The 17,462-nt window shown below is 46.7% G+C and overlaps 1 pseudogene; it reads left to right on the forward strand.

The window, feature by feature from the left end:
• The first annotated feature begins 308 nt into the window (after positions 1-308).
• On the forward strand, positions 309-9,083 carry LOC117887539 (annotated as a pseudogene).
• Positions 9,084-17,462: the final 8,379 nt, after the last annotated feature.

Genomic DNA, 17,462 nt, shown 5'->3' on the forward strand with positions numbered 1-17,462 from the left:
GAGGCTAGCATATACCGCTTAGAAGCGCAGGACCCGCGGGGACAAGGTCAGAGCTCTGCCACATAGTCATTGTTCTGATATGGGAGAGGGTGGTCTACATGGGTACCAATGTTCTGTCCTCCGACTGAGACTCCTGGCACTTTGTTCTGAAGTCTACAGTTAGCCTTAACATTTCAACCTGTAACCAGTAGAGGAAGGGGATATTCTGAATATTTATGGTATTAATTCATGAGATTTGATTAACTTTTAATGCTATGTTCTTCCAATTCAATTGCCCAGCTTGTTTTTTTTGTTCCTAGACTCAACCCATGGCAGACACAGATTGGAGAAACCAAACGACCATCGCAGAATTTATCCTCCTGGAATTTGGGGATCTCCCTGACCTTCAAATTCTTCTTTTTCTAATGTTCCTAGTGATCTCTATTGCAACCGTGGCTGGGAACACTCTCATTGTGGAGCTTGTTGTCACTGATCAGCACCTTCACACCACCATGTACTTCTTCATGGGAAACTTGTCCTACTTGGAGACCTGCTATACCTCGACCTTCCTGCCCAGATTACTGGCCAATTTCCTGACTGGGGACAGAACCATCTCAGTCAGTGGATGCATCACACAACTGTATTTCTTTGGTTCTCTGGCAGCTACAGAATGCTATCTCCTAGCAGCGATGTCTTATGATCGGTATTTAGCGATATGTAAACCTCTGCACTATTCAATTCATATAAATACCAGGTTTTGCCTCCAGTTGGCTACTGGGTCGTGGTTAAATGGTTGTTTCTCTATTACCATCTTTGTCTTATTCCTATCACAGTTAATATTCTGTGGCCCAAATGAAATTGACCATTTCTATTGGGATCCCATCCCACTGATGGAACTCTCCTGCAGTGACAGCCAGCAGATCATATTGATGGATTTCATAATAGTCTCCGTATTCACCCTGCCTCCATTCCTACTAACCATGACATCCTAGGTGTGTATCATCGCCACCATCCTGAACATCTCTTCCACCACCAGGAGGCAAAAGGCATCTTCCACCTGCTCCTCTCACCTCACTGTGGTGATAATTTACTATGGAACCATAATCACTGTCTACATGGTACCGAAACGTGATAGACTCAGATCTGAAGAAAGTGCTCTCTCTTTGCTTCACAGTCCTAACTCCCCTTCTGAACCCCCTCATCTACAGCCTGAGAAACAGAGAGGTCAAGGAAGCCTTGAGCAAAGCAGTCAGTAAATGTGGCTTTCACAAAAAACATGCAGAGACTCTGAGATAACAATTTAGCTTGAGGTTTTGAAAGCTGCCTCAGTGAGTGAAGCAATAAGTCTGTGATGCACTGTATGTCAAAGAAGCACCCTGTAACCCTCATATTTATCTTTTGTATATGGTTTTAATATTTGGTAAAAAAGCATTCCTTGTAAGGTGTCATATATAAGGTTATGATCTGTTGAAACTCATTCTTCTGTTAAAATATGTATATTATTATTGTATATGGTGGTATGAGATTTTGTTATATGGTTGTTATTAAAATATGTAGGGAGTCTGGGAGTCGCCCACTGTTAGTTCTCCAGTGAGAACAAAGGAGGTAGTGGGCATTAAACAACCATCACCAGCCATTGACCAGCAGAGGAATTGTAAACAAGAGGTTTGCAATTCTGTAAGAGTATCAGAGGGGTAGCCGTGTTAGTCTGAATCTGTAAAAAGCAACAAAGGGTCCTGTGGCACCTTTAAGACTAACAGAAGTATTGGGAGCATAAGCTTTCGTGGGTAAGAACCTCACTTCTTCAGATGCAAGTAATGGAAATTTCCAGAGACAGGTATAAATCAGTATGGAGATAACGAGGTCAGTTCAATCAGGGAGGGTGAGGTGCTCTGCTAGCAGTTGAGGTGTGAACCCCAAGGGAGGAGAAACTGCTTCTGTAGTTGGATAGCCATTCACAGTCTTTGTTTAATCCTGATCTGAGGGTGTCAAATTTGCAAATGAACTGGAGCTCAGCAGTTTCTCTTTGGAGTCTGGTCCTGAAGTTTTTTTGCTGTAAGCTGGCTACCTTTATATCTGCTATTGTGTGGCCAGGGAGGTTGAAGTGTTCTCCTACAGGTTTTTGTATATTGCCATTCCTGATATCTGACTTGTGTCCATTTATCCTCTTGCCTAATGTAATTCCATAAGAGTGGGGGGAGGGATAGCTCAGTGGTTTGAGCATTGGCCTGCTAAACCCGGGGTTGTGAGGTCAATCCTTGAGGAGTCCACTTAGGGATCTGGGGCAAAATCAGTACTTGGTCCTGCTAGTGAACGCAGGGGGCTGGACTCAATGACCTTTCAAGGTCCCTTGCAGTTCTAGGAGATAGGATATCTCCATTAATTAAAAAAAAAAGAGAGACAGTTGCACAAGCACCACACAATGGGAATTGTTGAACTCTGTGACTTAGCAAGGCCCAGCAGGACATGTCTGGGCAAGTATTTTTCCAGGGACATGAATTGACAGTATAAAATAAGTGACAGTGGCATCATGAGACCACCTCTTTCCTCTCCCACCTATTCTGGAGGCAACAAGAACGCTGGGAAGACAAAGACTTTGAACTGGAGAGGTTGGTCCCAGGCTGAGAAGGGAATTCAGCCTGTGTGTTAAGAACTGTAACCTGACTGCAACATCCAGTGGGGTGAAAAAATCTGTTTGAATCAAATCCAAGTTTAGGATTTAAAATGCATGTTTAATTTTTATTTCTGAGGCATAAAGGTCAGAGATAGATTTTAAGTGATTATAACTGTTGTTAAAAAATGTATTTTAATGTTTAATCTTAACCAGTGAGTTTGCTAAAATGCTTGGGGAATCTGCACAGATTACAAGGGCTGGCGCATGTCCACTGTCTCATTGTTCAAAAGAAGGTCTTGAGCAGTTTAAGATGATACATTTCTGTGGGTGCAAGGCTGGCGGGGATTTGCTGGTGCCTCCCTCTGTATAGTTCATAAGTAGCTTGGAGAGCATTCATGAAACTCAGTTGAGTGTGTCTCTGTATGCTGGTGACTGAGTGATAACAGCCAGGGGAGGGGGTGGGAGAGGTTGCTGCTTGTCATATTAAAGCATCATGAGTGACAACCCAGGCTGGAGAGGGTAAGGGGGCACAGCGGTCCCACAGCTCAAGGTTGTACCCCGGGGGTCCCATCACACAGCTCCATTAAAATTAAGTTGAAAACTCACATTGAAAATCTCAGCACTTAGTGTTGTCCATCTAAGTGGAAGGACCAGGGAGGGAGGTGACCAAAACCATGTTCCCATCATGACGTTTTCTGCTGGGCACAAGGAGTGGAGACAATTTTAACCATTTTTTTCTGGAAAAAGCCATTTTTTATCAAAATAAATATTTGGACCTTAAAATACTAATTCCTGGTGCAGCCTATGTGGGGTTGTAAGCCTGGAAAATCTGCCACCTCTGAAATTTGCCTAATTCCATCCCCACCATATTCCAATGCAAACCAACCACGTTCATCACACTCACACAGGCCGGATGTAAACAGCCAGGCCCCAGCAGTGACCTCTGGACACTTCACCAGGAACAGCTTTATAGCTCTTATCTGAACTAAACCTGGCTGTGACCAGCTCCGGCAAAGCAACAGCACCAGGCTCACTGGGCCCTTGGAGGCAGGGAGGTTGGGCAAACAAAGAGGTAGACTCACAAGCCAGGGATAATGGGACTGTCCAGACCCAGCTGGGGGTATGACAGGGCACCCGTAGAACTGAGGCCATTTCTGGGGTCAGGTCTGTCAAACGGTCACCGAGGAGGGACTCAGCTTCTGTAGGGCAGAAGATGCTTTGCTGCTGCTAGCTACACAGAGCAGTTCAAAGGTAGGGGACCTGTTACAATGAGTATCCCCAAACCTGACTGCAATAAGTGCACATCCCGAGAGGGCTAGGTCTCAGGGCACCGTGTCCAGCCAGCTCCAGGTGCCTTAGACAGCTCTGCTTCTTGCAGGGCCCTCCCCTGAGGGCGTGAGGCAACCTATAGCGAGAGGAAGTGGCTACAACCTACCAACGGGCAGAACTCCTGTGATGTCAAAATGGCAGTGCTGGATCAGTCACTGGGAGCATGTCATAGTTTCGCCAGAGGCAGGGAAGCTGGGCTCTAGTGAGAACAGTAGTTTGAGCCCTACAGAAACCATTTTCCAAGCGACCTCATGGATTTAGGCACCCAAATCCCTTTGAAATGAGAGTTGGACACTTGACTCTCTTAGATGCTTCTGAAAATCTCAACCTGAAGAGTCACTTGGATTCTGTCACCCTAGGTTCTGTCATAAAATGTTTTTTTTGGCTGCGTCTGTGTGTGTTCTCTCAGTGTGTTGTCCCAGCTTTGAACAGATAGTGCAGACAGCAGATCGGTCAAACTGCCCAATAAATCCACAGACTCGGTTTGTAGCAAAGGTGCCTGGCCAGGTTTATTGCTCACAACGCACAGTAATAGCACCAGACAGACTCTGCAGGGATATTAAGACAGGTATGTTTGTGACAATAGACACACCTCAGTCAGTAGAGGGACTTTCCACTGCCCTCTTGGCTGGCCAAAGACACCCTCTTTGCAACTCTTCTTTTATACTCTTGCAACCCTTCTGCCCATCTAAGTTGGCAGCAACAAGGGCCGGGTTCTGTATCTAGGGGTTCCGTTTCAATAACACAATGCAAAACTGTCTCGAGCCCCCACCCAGTGACCTGGGACAATTACATATCACCCCCTGGGCGCCTCTAAGAGGCAATACTTCCCCTCTCGCTAGCACTGAGTCTGAGTGTAGCAGAAAATGTTTAATAACATGAGGTAAACAACATCAGCATTAAATTGGAAAAAACACCACAAACAGGATTCATAACACAAACCAGGAGCAAAAGACCCACCCCAGCAAATTGAGTTGTGTCCTTTCCCTTTGGTTCTTGAATCCAGCAACCCAGAAATCACCCAGAGTCCCCAAAGTCCAACACCCCCAAAGTCTTTTGGGTCCAGCAACCACCCAAAGTCCCAAAAGTCCAACAACCCCTAAAGTCTCTGTCCCTGGTCAGTGCAGCCCCAGAGTAAAAGGGGGTCACATAGGGTGTTAAGGGGCACCTTATGTGATCTGAGGCCAGCCGGCCATCTCTCCGTGGGGTTCCGCCACAGCCTTCACCACGAGCCAGTCCACTTTCTGCCGTCCCACGAAGTGCTCTGCTCTACGAGCTGCTCCGCTCACCGACCTGGAAGCTGCTCCAGCCATCCTCGCAAGCAGCTCCGCTCGCCGTTCCTTGGGCAGCTCCAACTGTCCCCGCAAGTCTCCACATCACTCACTGCTCCTCCAGCCACCCCCGCAAACTTACTCCACCAGCCACTTGGCAATATAGCTTCAGGCTCCCCCACTATTTAAAACAGCACTCAGTGATGTCAGATCTTAATAACTTTAGCTCTTTTGTGATTTCAGCTCATAGTAGAGAAACCCCAGTGCTGGTGCACCATTGGCCCAAAGTGAACATAGCTCAGCAGTCTATAACTAGTGAAAGAGAAAATAGTGCAATTGCTGTTTCAAGCCCTCAAAGAGAACCCATGCTATCCAATGCCTACTTACCTATCTACCTCAATCCACTGTGTTTTGTAACACATGCCCCTTGTCAAGCAAGTGCTACTTAGGTAATGGTGTGTCCTTCTGTTATACAACAGTTCCACTGGCCTTGATTCACAGAATCAGGGTAACAAAACTTTATTCTTCCTGCCCCAATAACAGAGAAACTGGGGATCCCACACCAGCCAAAGTAACCACTTTCAGTTGCTGTTGTTTCATGCGAGGCGAGTGGGTGTTCCTATGCAAACAAGATCAGCCCCTGGAGTTCTTTTCCACACTCACCATAGTTCACCACCAGATGTCAGGGTAGAGCTCATCCTTACTGCTTACACACTAATACAAACAAGTTTTGTATTGCCCCTCTGACTTAGTTGGTGACTGGCCCAAGACGTGGCTTTTTACCACCCATTACCTTTTTCATGTTGATTCGATCTGAGCATCTCTATCCATCTGTAGCAGGTGATCACTCAAGCCTTCCGTCTTCTGACATGTCCCGACGCCACGGTGAGGAACATTGCGGCGAACGCACTGCGTGATGCAACAGAGAAGCTGATCGGCAAAGCGCCCTCAAACCAAGACATCGCCACCTTCCTGAGCGGCTCCCTGGATGGGGAATTCGGATGGGACGGGCGCGACATCGCTTCACTGTGGTCCCTCACTCGCAACGCCATGCGTCACCTGGGGAAGCGCATCGGCTGCCGCTGGGAGTGGTGCGAGGAGCGCCAGGAGCTGGAAGTCTGGGTGCCGCAGATCAGGTCGGACGACAACACCATCGTCACCCCGACGGCCAGGGGCTTGCTAGAGAGGACTCTGAAGGCTGCCATCCGCTCGCTGTACATGGAAACCCTGAAGCGTAAACCGGACCAGGGTAAAGCCTTTGAGTTGACCAGCAAGTGGGACGTCAGCAACCACTTCCTCGCGGGGGGTGGCTTCACCCGTTTCGCCGACTGGTGGTTCATCCACTATGCCCGGCTCAACTGCGTCCCACTCAACGGAACCGTCCACAACGGGAACCAAGACAAGTGTTGCAGGAAGTGTGGCTACCCCAATGAGACCCTGCCCCACGTACTGTGCAGCTGCAAACCCCAATCCACAGCCTGGCAGCTGTGCCACAACACCATCCAGAACCGCCTGGTGAAAGCCATCGCACCACGCCTGGGGGAGATCTCCGTGAATTGCACCATCCCTGGTACTGACAGCCAGCTATGACCTGATGTGGTCGTCACCGACGAGGCCCAGAAAAAGATCATTCTCGTCGACGTCACGGTCTCCTTTGAGAACGGGACTCCGGCATTTTGTGAAGCCCAAGCTCATAAGCTAGAAAAGTACGCCCCCCCTGGCTGACACCCTGAGAGCGAAGGGCTATGAGGTGCAGATGGATGCCCTGATTGTCGGAGTCCTGGGCATCTGGGACCCCTGCAACGAACATGTGCTGTGGACCTGCGGGATCGGTCGATGCTCCGCACGTCTCATGTGGCGCCTCATGGTCTCAGATGCCATCCGATGGTCCAGGGACATCTACATCAAGCACATCACCGGCCACCGACAGTACCAGGAGGCGTGAGCCAGATTGACATCGTTATCCCACTACGTACGAGAAAGGAACCAAGTGACCTTCTCCGTTGGATCATATGAACTGGAACCATAAACTCCCTAAACATTAAATCTCACCAAATGAGGTTCAATCCATCCTCATAATCATATCCACTCATTATACTCCACACCCGAACACAATCACTCTATGAACTTCATACCTTCATATCTCAATGTCTGTACTTTGACCCACCAACCTTTTACCCCCAATCAGGGATATTGCAGATTATGTATTCCTCATGCCACCTGATCTTAAGGCAAACTTTGCACCCTCGATAATCTGTATGTTATTCCCTGATAACCAGAAACTTCTATGCTCAAACTCTGTTCACAATTTTTTTTAAACATCATCTTAATAAAATTTTAAAATCAGTTCTCCTTTGTAACTCCCCACCGCCCCCCAACAACTTGTGGGGCGGAGCGGAGTTACTGCTTTGCCGAAAGGCCTTGGTCACTTCCATCAACGGGGAATTGGCAATGGGAGATGCACTGTCACAACTGGTGCGGCCACGGAGTATCCGCCAGAGTCTGTGGCGCACCCCTCCGGTAAGGGAGCGTCTGCAAGCATCTGGGATGCGCCCTTCCGGCAGGAGAATGCCGGCAAGAGTCTGTGGCGTGCCCCTCAGGCAGGGGAGCGCCGGCAAGTGTCTGAAGCTCATTATTAGAGTTCAGCCTCCCTGAGATGGGTTGGTAGGGGTAGGGGAACGCAGGCCCACCCAAATCCACTGCGTTGCAGCCCAGGGCCCTGCCAGTGGCGGGAAGAGAAGGTCCCACCACTGGGTCAGCGGGGATGTGTCCGCAACACGCTGATCACACTTTGACTCACTGCACTGTCCAGTTCTGCCCCTGGGCTACTTCCTACCCTGTCTCTCGAGCAGGTCCCTCGGGTTATTCCCATACATCAGGGTATTCTGCAGCCGGTAGTCTTGGTAGCTCCAACTCACCCTCAGATTCTGGCTTATTCAGGCTCGGGCCGCTGCCCGGCTCCTCCCATTCCTCTGGGTAGTCTGCAACTGGCAGTCCTGGTATCCAGAGTCCTTCTTCCAGATCAGGTTTCCCTGGGTCCAGGACCTCCCCTGGACTGGCAGCAGGGTCTGCAGGGAATAGCCAGCAGTCTGTGTCTGTCTCCATCCCTGGTGCAGCCCTCACTGGGCTAAGGTCCCCGCCTTTTGTACTTCCTGTTCCACCTCTCCCCTTCCAAGGGGGTGGAGTAAGCTTGGCCTGGTCCCGCACACTCAGGCAGAGGGGGGGAAGGAATAGCTCAGTGGTTTGAGCATTGGTTTGCTAAACCCAGGGTTGTGAGTTCAATCCTTGAGGGGGCCACTTAAGGATCTGGGGCAAAAACAGTACTTGGTCCTGCTAGTGAAGGCAGGGGGCTGGACTTGATGACCTTTCAAGGTCCCTTCCACTTCTAGGAGATAGGATATCTCCATTAATTTAATTTAATTTACCCTCTGGTTTGGAGGGAGACCACCCTGGCTCCTTACACCATCTTACTGTCATCCTGACCTTCTCTTTAGAAGGGGTCACTGTGTTCCTGTTATCTTCAGGAAGTGTGTGTGAACTATTCTTGGTATCGGGGTATTCTGCTACCATACCTCTGGAATGTGTTTACATGAGTGCTTAGTGCCTAGGAGTTCCTGTGTTTTTGCTATGCCAGTCCTGTTATTCCCAAATTCTTGTATCAGAGTTAACCTGCCAGCAGGCATGTTTTGTAAGAGCCTGACTTCTGCTCCCAGCCTGATTTTGCTTTAAAGCAGCAGGGCCTGACTTCTGTTCAGACCTTAGGCCTTATACTCAGCCTTAAGTGTCAGGCTCTCTCTATTACAGGTTCAATCTATGCATTTCCATTGGAAACAGACCCCACAGCAACAGAAATGCACTGGATGGATGGGAAGCCGCTTCTAAACCTTTGAGAGCCACTGCTATTGTTGTATGTGCTTCTGTAGCCACTAATGCTGCAATCATGCTGTTGTACCGTTTTGTTCCCAGTGGCTCTAATTTGGAGCAGCGCACACCTAGCAGTAGGTAAGAAATGAGGAAAGATGTGATTATGCTTTCTAGGGTCACTAGAGGGTGGAGGAATGGGAAAGGTGCAGCAGTGCTGCCCAGTGGATAGCAGCCAAAGTGGAAGTCATGAAAGGTGAAGTTATGTTGCCAAATGACCAGCAAAGGGAAGTGGATAGATGTAAAACTGTGTAATACAGACTAGAAGGCATCAGTGAAATGGTGAGGAAATAATTTTGTGGATCAATGGAGCTCTATGGTATGTAATGAACTGGAAATATCTTTAGAAACCAAAGTGAGGCATGTGAGTGAGCAATGTATAAATGAAGATATTGAGGAATTCTGAAGTTGTGTTAATAAGGAAATCAGAGACTGCCAGCCTAGGTAGTCCTAGGTTACCAACACTATCTAAAGAGAGGAAAAGTGTACCATGGTGGAACAAGGAATGTGAAATGGTAGGAGATGCTAAGGGACAAGAAACGGGCTGTTATACTGAATAATGACCAATGGGGACACAAGAGCATCAAGGATGGAAAGAGACAGCTACTGGAAGGTGCTGGAAGGTGTCCACTACAGAGCTGCATATTTTTAGCAGGGTAAGTGGGGAAAAAGACTTCATGAACTGACCTTGTTTGCATAGACACACCCACTCTGACTAGGCATGATGGAAATGCTTTGCCCAAATAATGACTTGTGGTGGTGTTGGATCACAAGTCACTTTGTTATTGGGGCAGGCATAATAAAGGGTTGTGTATCCTTGTTGTGGGGATCAAGGACAGCAGAACTGTACTTGGCATACCCTGATGAAGGGACTCACCGTCAGCTAAACTGCATTCGCTAAGCAGTGGACATGGGTGCCAAGCCCAGTGGAATTGAAAGAGTATGGGGACAGGTAGTTTGTGATGTGACCTTTCCTAAAGGAAACACTATTCGGATCTTCTTTTCTCCACTGTGTAGTAATAGAGTTGATTGAGAGTCTTGTTACACACCAACCGAATTGAAATAACTAATTATCAGTTCTAAGCATTAGACCTGTTTTGGGACAGTGTTTCTGATGTCAGAGACTGTCCAGTCTGCATTAGTAGTGGGGTTTGCCCACTAACAGCTGAAATCACAAAGAGCTGTGTTAAGTGGTTGGCTCTCAAACCACTCCAGAGGGTGCAGGGAGCGGCTGGTGGAGCAGGCGATATCAGCGAAAGAACTTGGGCAGTGGATCGAGCAATGTGCTTCCTCCCCATCCCCAGAGGGTGGGAGGTGAACTCACACAGATGCATTGCTGAACTCTGGGTCTTCACTGACTAAGGACAATAACTGTGAATGTGGTGTGATGAAGAGATGGGCGTGCTAAAGGAACTTTTGGTTGCTGGACTTAAGAACCCGAGGCACAAGGACAGTGCCCAACATACTCTGGAGTGGGTGTTTTGTTCCTGGTTTTATGTTATGAATCCTGCTTGCAGCATTTTCCCAAGTTAAAGCCAGGTTACTTTCCCCCTTTTTATTAAAAGTTTATTTTCTACACTCAGACTCTGTGCTTGTGAGAGGGGAAGTGTTGCCTCTAGAGGCACCCAAGGGGTGATGTGTAATTGTCCCAGGTTACTAGTTGGGGGCTCAGGCCAATTTTGTGTTGTATTGTTGGAAAGGACCCCAGATATTGAACCCGGCCCTTGTTGCTTTTGATTCCAGCTGACAGAAGGGTTACATAAGGAATCAATAAGTCACATTGAGCAATGTCTGCAACAAAGATTTGGAGACACAAAATTTGTCAGCTGAAAGATAGGTTGAAGTGGGACCCTTATTAAAAAGTTCAAACACCATCACCATAAAAACAAACCAACCAACCCGAAAATGGGTTGGGAATAATGTTTTCCCAATCTATTTTGCAATCAAATTAATAATAAATAAATTAAATGAATCAAGTAGTTTGTTGCCAAAAAGATGAAACAACAATTTTATTTTGGTTCCTGTGAGACAACTTGGGTTAAAAAAATGAGAACTTCATGCTTGTATACCAACTTCTGGAAAGCAGGTGTATGTAGAATTCTGTGATACAGAAACGGAATAGATCTATAGACAATATCAAAATAAGGAAATGTGTTGGGGGGACTGTCCTCTCGTGGATGGAGCTGGACCTTGTCAAATGTGCTCTCTTCTGCTAGTAACAAAGATAATGTGCCCTCTTCTGCTAGAACTCAGATATTGCTTTGTGCAGAATGACCCCAGTTTTACCTATTCTGTTTCCATAGGAACATGGGAATTGCTAGACTGGATCAGACACTAGGGGTATGTCTACACTACGAAATTAGGTTGAATTTATAGAAGTCACTTTTTTATAAATCATTTTTATACAGTTGATAGAGCATTTTATATGGGGACATACACAAAGTGCATTAAGTTGGCGGACTGCGTCCACATTACCGAGGCTAGCATCGACTTCCGGAGCGTTGCACTGTGGGTAGCTGTGAGTAGCTATCCCACAGTTCCCACTGCCCATTCGAATTCTGCGTTGAGATCCCAATGCCTGATGGGGCAAAAACTGTGTCACACGTAGTTCTGGGTACATGTCATCAGGCCCCTCTCTCCCTTCCTCCCTCCCTCCATGAAAGCAACATCAGACAATTGTTTCATGCCTTTTATCCTGGGTTACCTGAGCAGACACCATACCATAGCAAGCATGGAGCCCACTCAGCTGACTGTCACCGTATGTCTCCTGGGTGCAGGCAGACGTGGGACTGCATTGCTACACAGCCTCAGCTCATTGACTTTTGGCAGCAGATGGTGCATTACGATTGGTAGCCATCGTCGTCATATTCCTGGGTGCTCGGTGAGATTGGTCGGGGCACCTGGGCAGACATGGGAGCGACTCAACCAGGTCATTCCCATCTTCCGGTGAGAACCCAGGAGATGACGATGGCTTGCAGTCATACTGCACCGTCTGCTGCCAGCCTAAGATGTAAAAGATAGATGGATCAAAAGAAGAAGAAATTGACCCGATTTGTTTTGTGAAATCAACGGCCTGCTAAACCCAGGGTTTTGAGTCCAATCCTTGAGGGGGCCATTCTGTGTGACAGTTGTTTGTGTGTCTCCTTGATGCAAAGCCACCCCTTTTGTTGATTTTAATTCCCTGTAAGCCATGTCGTCAGTTGCCCCTCTCTCCGTCAGAGTAACGGCAGACAATTGTTTCACGCAAAACCAGGCGAGGAGGCGATGGCAGCGCGGTGACGAGAGGGACATGCTCATTGACTTCTCACAAAGTACATGCCGGGCAATGTGCCCCGGCAATGTGCATATCATGCTGATGAGCTCTGCATGAGCTCTACAAACACGCTGGCCAAACAGGAAATTAAATTCAAAAATTTGTGGGCCTTTTCCTGTCTACCTGGCCAGTGCATCTGAGTTGAGAGTGCTGTCCAGAGTGGTCACAATGGAGCACTCTGGGATAGCTCCCGGAGGCCAATACCTTCAAATTGCGACCACACTACCCCAAATTCAACCCAGCGAGGCCGATTTCAGTGCTAATCCCCTCGTTGGATTTGGAGTAAAGAAATCGATTTGATGAGCCCTTTAAGTCAAAAAAAGGGCTTCATTGTGTGGACGGGTCAAGGGTTAAATTGAGGTAACACTGCTAAATTCGACCTAAAGTCGTGGTGTAGACCAGGCCTACGTCCATCTAGTACAATATCCTGCCTGACAGTGACCAGACCTAGATGATTAAGAGAAAGGTGGAAGAACCCCACAGGAGGCAGAAGTGATTTATTTTCTGTTACTTTGGGAGAGGCAGAAACCTGTCAGAAATGAGAGTCCAACACACAGAATGGTCAGGAACCCATAGAGCACACCCCAGGAATGACACTGGAACTATAGAGAAGCTATTGCAATAGCTATTAGGATACAGCACAGAGGGCTGTTGCATCGAAAATATGTGAACACTTAGTTCATGATGGAAAAACATTCAAGACAAGCACGCAACACTCCTCAGAGAGGTCATAGTAAGAAGTTACTGCCTTGCCCAGCTCCCATTTGCTGGTGATGACCCAGCTTTCACCCTTAGTGTCCTGGGCTAAAAGTACTGTGTCAGGGAAGGTCCTTTCATGCTAGTCCTGCTCCTAGCTGAGATCCCTAAAAGCAGGGACTCCTTGCATTTTATCTATGGCCACCTCTGCTCCAGGACTGGTGTATATAGTGTAAAAACAAACAAGTTATGCTAAGCAATTACCCAACTCCACATCACTGGATTCTACTCCAATGGGAAACCAATCTGCAAGATCGTGAATTCTGCTACTGCTCAGCAGAAGGGTAGGAATATTGTTAAATAAACAAACACTAGTAATTACTAATAACATCAAAGTTCCTTGGGAGAAATATTTCCACTGGGGATGTGAGTGTGTGAGAGAGATTCTTTCATCCAAATCTTTCATTTGCAAATTATGGATTAAATTTACTTTACATTCAGTTTCCTGTTTGTTAAACTGTGTGGCTTCAGCTCCCAATCAGGTAAGCCTGAGTCATGTTAGCCATTTTTACTCGTGCAATTCTTCCATTGAAGGCTGTTGTCACTTGTCGGCTGTGTGTGTTCTCTCTGTGTGCTGCACCAGCTCTGCGCAGATAGCTGGCCTAGCAGACATTGATCAAACTGCCCAAGAAGACCACAGACAATTTATTGTCAATGAAGCACAGTCTTTGCGTCCTATATATGTTACAGGTACACTAACACATGTATGCCCATTACAATGGACTCGGCTCAGTGAGCAGAGGGACTCTCCGCTCCCCCCTCAGCCAGACCAAGACACCCCCTCTCTGACCTCTCTTTTATACACTGATGCAAACAAGTTACCTATTGCCCTCTGACGTGGCTAGTTACCACTATACCTTGTATCTGTTGGTGCAATCAAAACATCTCTATCCATCATCCTGTTATCCTGACCTTATCTTTAGGAGGCATCAGTGTGTCCCTGTTATCTTTGGGGAGTGTGTTTACACCATACTTGGTATCGGGGTGTTCTGGTACTACACTTCTGGAATGAGATTACATTAGTGTCCTGTGCCTAGCACTTCTTAGGAATGTTTGCATTTTTGCAACACCAGCCCTGTTCCTGCCAAGTTCTGCGAATTTGCAAGAGGGCATGTTTTGTAACAGGGCCTGACTTTTGCTCACAGCCTGATTTTCCTAACTTTGTTTTATATCAGCCGGGCCTAACTACTTTAGTTCAGGCCTTAGGTCTCATACCAGGACCCTTATACCAGGCTCTCCTCTTCTCCTGCAAGGGCACCGGGACAATTGACATGAGTAAAGATTGCTGAGTAGAGTCAGTCTCTGTATGGCCAGGCACTGCGTGGGTGCTGCATTATATTTCAGCGATGTAGCGCAATGAGCTCATACAGCTGGTAGCAGAAAGGCGATTCCTCTGGATGTGGGAGGTTGGTTGCATCAGGACAGTTGTTTGCACTGTCTGCACAGAAAACACAGTGCTAACTCCCCAGGCTCAGCCCCTTCAAAGGTGGAATCAAGGGAGACGCAGCCTTCCATGGAGAAGGATACAAATATGAGGACTCTGCACTTTGTAAATAGAGGGGGCGGAGCATTCGCTAAGACAGATCACAGCAGCTGCTCGTCCATTCAGGTAGATGCAGGTGTCATTGCTGAGAAGATCCAGTTTCTATTGAATGATGAGACCTAAAAACCTCAGCGGTGGAAACTGAGTCCTAACTGCCAAACCCTGAGAAATAAGAGCTCATTGCTTGACGCTTGAGCCATCATGTGGTTTCAGGTGAGCACTCTCTTCCTGACTGCGTTTCTATACCACCTTCCAAACAGGGGCATGAAAATGCTTTGTGAATATTGTATGCAGTGTTATTGTAGCCTTGTTGGCCCACAATATTAGAGAGACAAGATGGGTGAGGTGATATCTTTTATTAGACCAACTTCTGCTGGTGAGAGAGACAAGCTTTCGAGCCACACAGAGCTCAATTCGAAAGCTTGTCTCTCTCACCAGCAGAAGTTGGTCTAAGAAAAGATATCACCTCACCCATCTTGTCTCCCTAATATTAGCAGTTTTAGACTCACCTTCCCACAGCAGTGCCAGTCGGTGTTAATAGCACCATTTAACAATGGAGAAATTGAGATACATTTCTTGTGAAAGGTCCTCACCTGGGGATCTGGCCCATTGACTCCAGGGAAGCTACAGCTGATTGATACCAGCTGGAGATCTGGCTCAGGATAACTAGGGTGAAGCCTGGAATAGAATAATGGAAATCAAAACTAAGTTAAGCTGATAGAAAGGAACATTCAAATGGCATGTGAGGTGGGTAAAGTTTAAGAATGAAATTAGGAGCATAAGAGGGAATTTGAAGAATAAACGGTCTTAGTTAAAAGTAAATGACAAAAACTGTTTCACTATATCTGAGTCAGGCAGGTTGCAAGAGAATCCAAGGGTCCACTGAAACATCAGGGAATAAACAAGATATAGACATTGCAGAAGGGCTAAGATTGAGATTTGCAAAACCACCTAGGAATTGGGTGTCCTAATCTCCTATTAGAATTAATGTCCAGATCCCCTAGTTTGACAACTTCCTCTCAAATGATTTCTTGTATCGATCTTCACCAAAAAATGTTACAAAGTTATCTATGCCAAGTCAACTTTTTTTCAGGTAACAGCCTATCAGAGACTGAAGTATAAAAAGTGTAGCTTCTTGAACTAATTGGAATTTGGGGTTTCTCTGTATGACTTTATGAGAACGTAATAATATAAGAACTGCCAGATCAGATCACACCCAAGGGCCATCTTGTCCAGTATCGTTCTCCGAGAATTGTTAGTACTAGATGTTTCAGAGGAAAATGTCAGAACACTGCAGTAGCAGTTCTGGGATGATCTCCCCCAACATGTGTTATGTTGGGCTACAATAGTTAGAGATTGGCTTAACCCCCCAAACATGAGTCTTAATATCCATTCGAAAACTGTTGTTGCCATTAATTATGATAACTCTGGATATTGATATCTGGATATTGATATCAATCTCTTCTGGAATCCAATTAAATCCTTCATATCAATGACTTCCTGTGGCAGTGAGTGTGATGCTCCCAATGGAGATGCAAGAATGTGAGCATCAAACTCAGGGCTGACAGTTACAAACCAGGGCACAAACCCTTCATTGGTTGTCAGGTCTAAACTTAGATTTCACCAACCAACTGAACCAAGTGCAAACTCCTTAGGCAGTTTAACAGCCCTGACAGTCACCGACAGTCCCCTTGGCTCTGCCAGTCTGTCCTGCCACACAGGTGACCGTATCTGTGGTATACGGCCCCTTACGCCAAGAATCACAGCAATATTCAGGTTACTCCCAACTTCCCCCAGGTCAATTGTGCTTTAGGTCCCACACCAAAGATGACGCTTGTAGCCAATGCTGTAGTGAACTATATGAAGATTTCTTAAATAGGAAAAAGAAATGAGAGTTATTTACAAGATTAAAGCAAGAAGACAGACCCGTGAATGAGTCTCAGTCTCAGGTTTCAAAAGGTAATAAAGGCTTCTCTCTGATTGCAGCTGTGTATCTGTCAGTATCCCACTGAGATAGGGAGACCTTGGCAGGAACTGGCACCTGGTCTGCCAGCATCACAGTGAATGCCACACTTTAATTACACGCTGTGTGAACAAGTATTTCATTTTATAGATTTTAAGTTTCCCACCTTTTAATTTCATTGTATGTCCCCCTTGTTCTTGCACTAAGGGGCAGGGAAAACAGAAGTTCCACATTCTGCCTTCTCCAGATCATTATTTATCATGTCCCCTTTTGTCCCTCTCCTTTCTAAGGTAACAATCCTGATCTTTACAATCTCTCTTAAGATTGTAGTTTTTCCTATCTAAATCATTCTTGCCACTCTTCTCTGAACACCTCACCCCTACCCGCCCCCAGACCTGAGAAGGCCTTTAGAGTGTAGATAATATTGAGGTTCTTCAGTGGGACGTGTTAGTCCTTATGGAACACAGGACTGAGTCCCTATGGGATTGGATCACAAGGTAGCACAGATCACAGGGTAGCACTTTCCAGATTGTTTCTAGACTCTGAGTTCAGGAGCATCTTTCTTCACCAGTCCCGTTCTCGTTCCTGTATGATCAGCCCACAACCATTCAGGAGTGTTGAGTCACTCCACAGCTAAGGGTCAAAACTAGGAAGATTTGCAACCCTCCTAACACCCATCGACAAAAGAAGCTGTAGTTTAATACTGATACATAGTTAACACAGGGAATTCTCATCCAAAACAGAAAAGGGATTGCCATACCTAGACTCAACCC

The sequence above is a fragment of the Trachemys scripta genome, chromosome 14 (assembly GCF_013100865.1).
Source record: "Trachemys scripta elegans isolate TJP31775 chromosome 14, CAS_Tse_1.0, whole genome shotgun sequence".
Taxonomy (NCBI): domain Eukaryota; kingdom Metazoa; phylum Chordata; order Testudines; family Emydidae; genus Trachemys; species Trachemys scripta.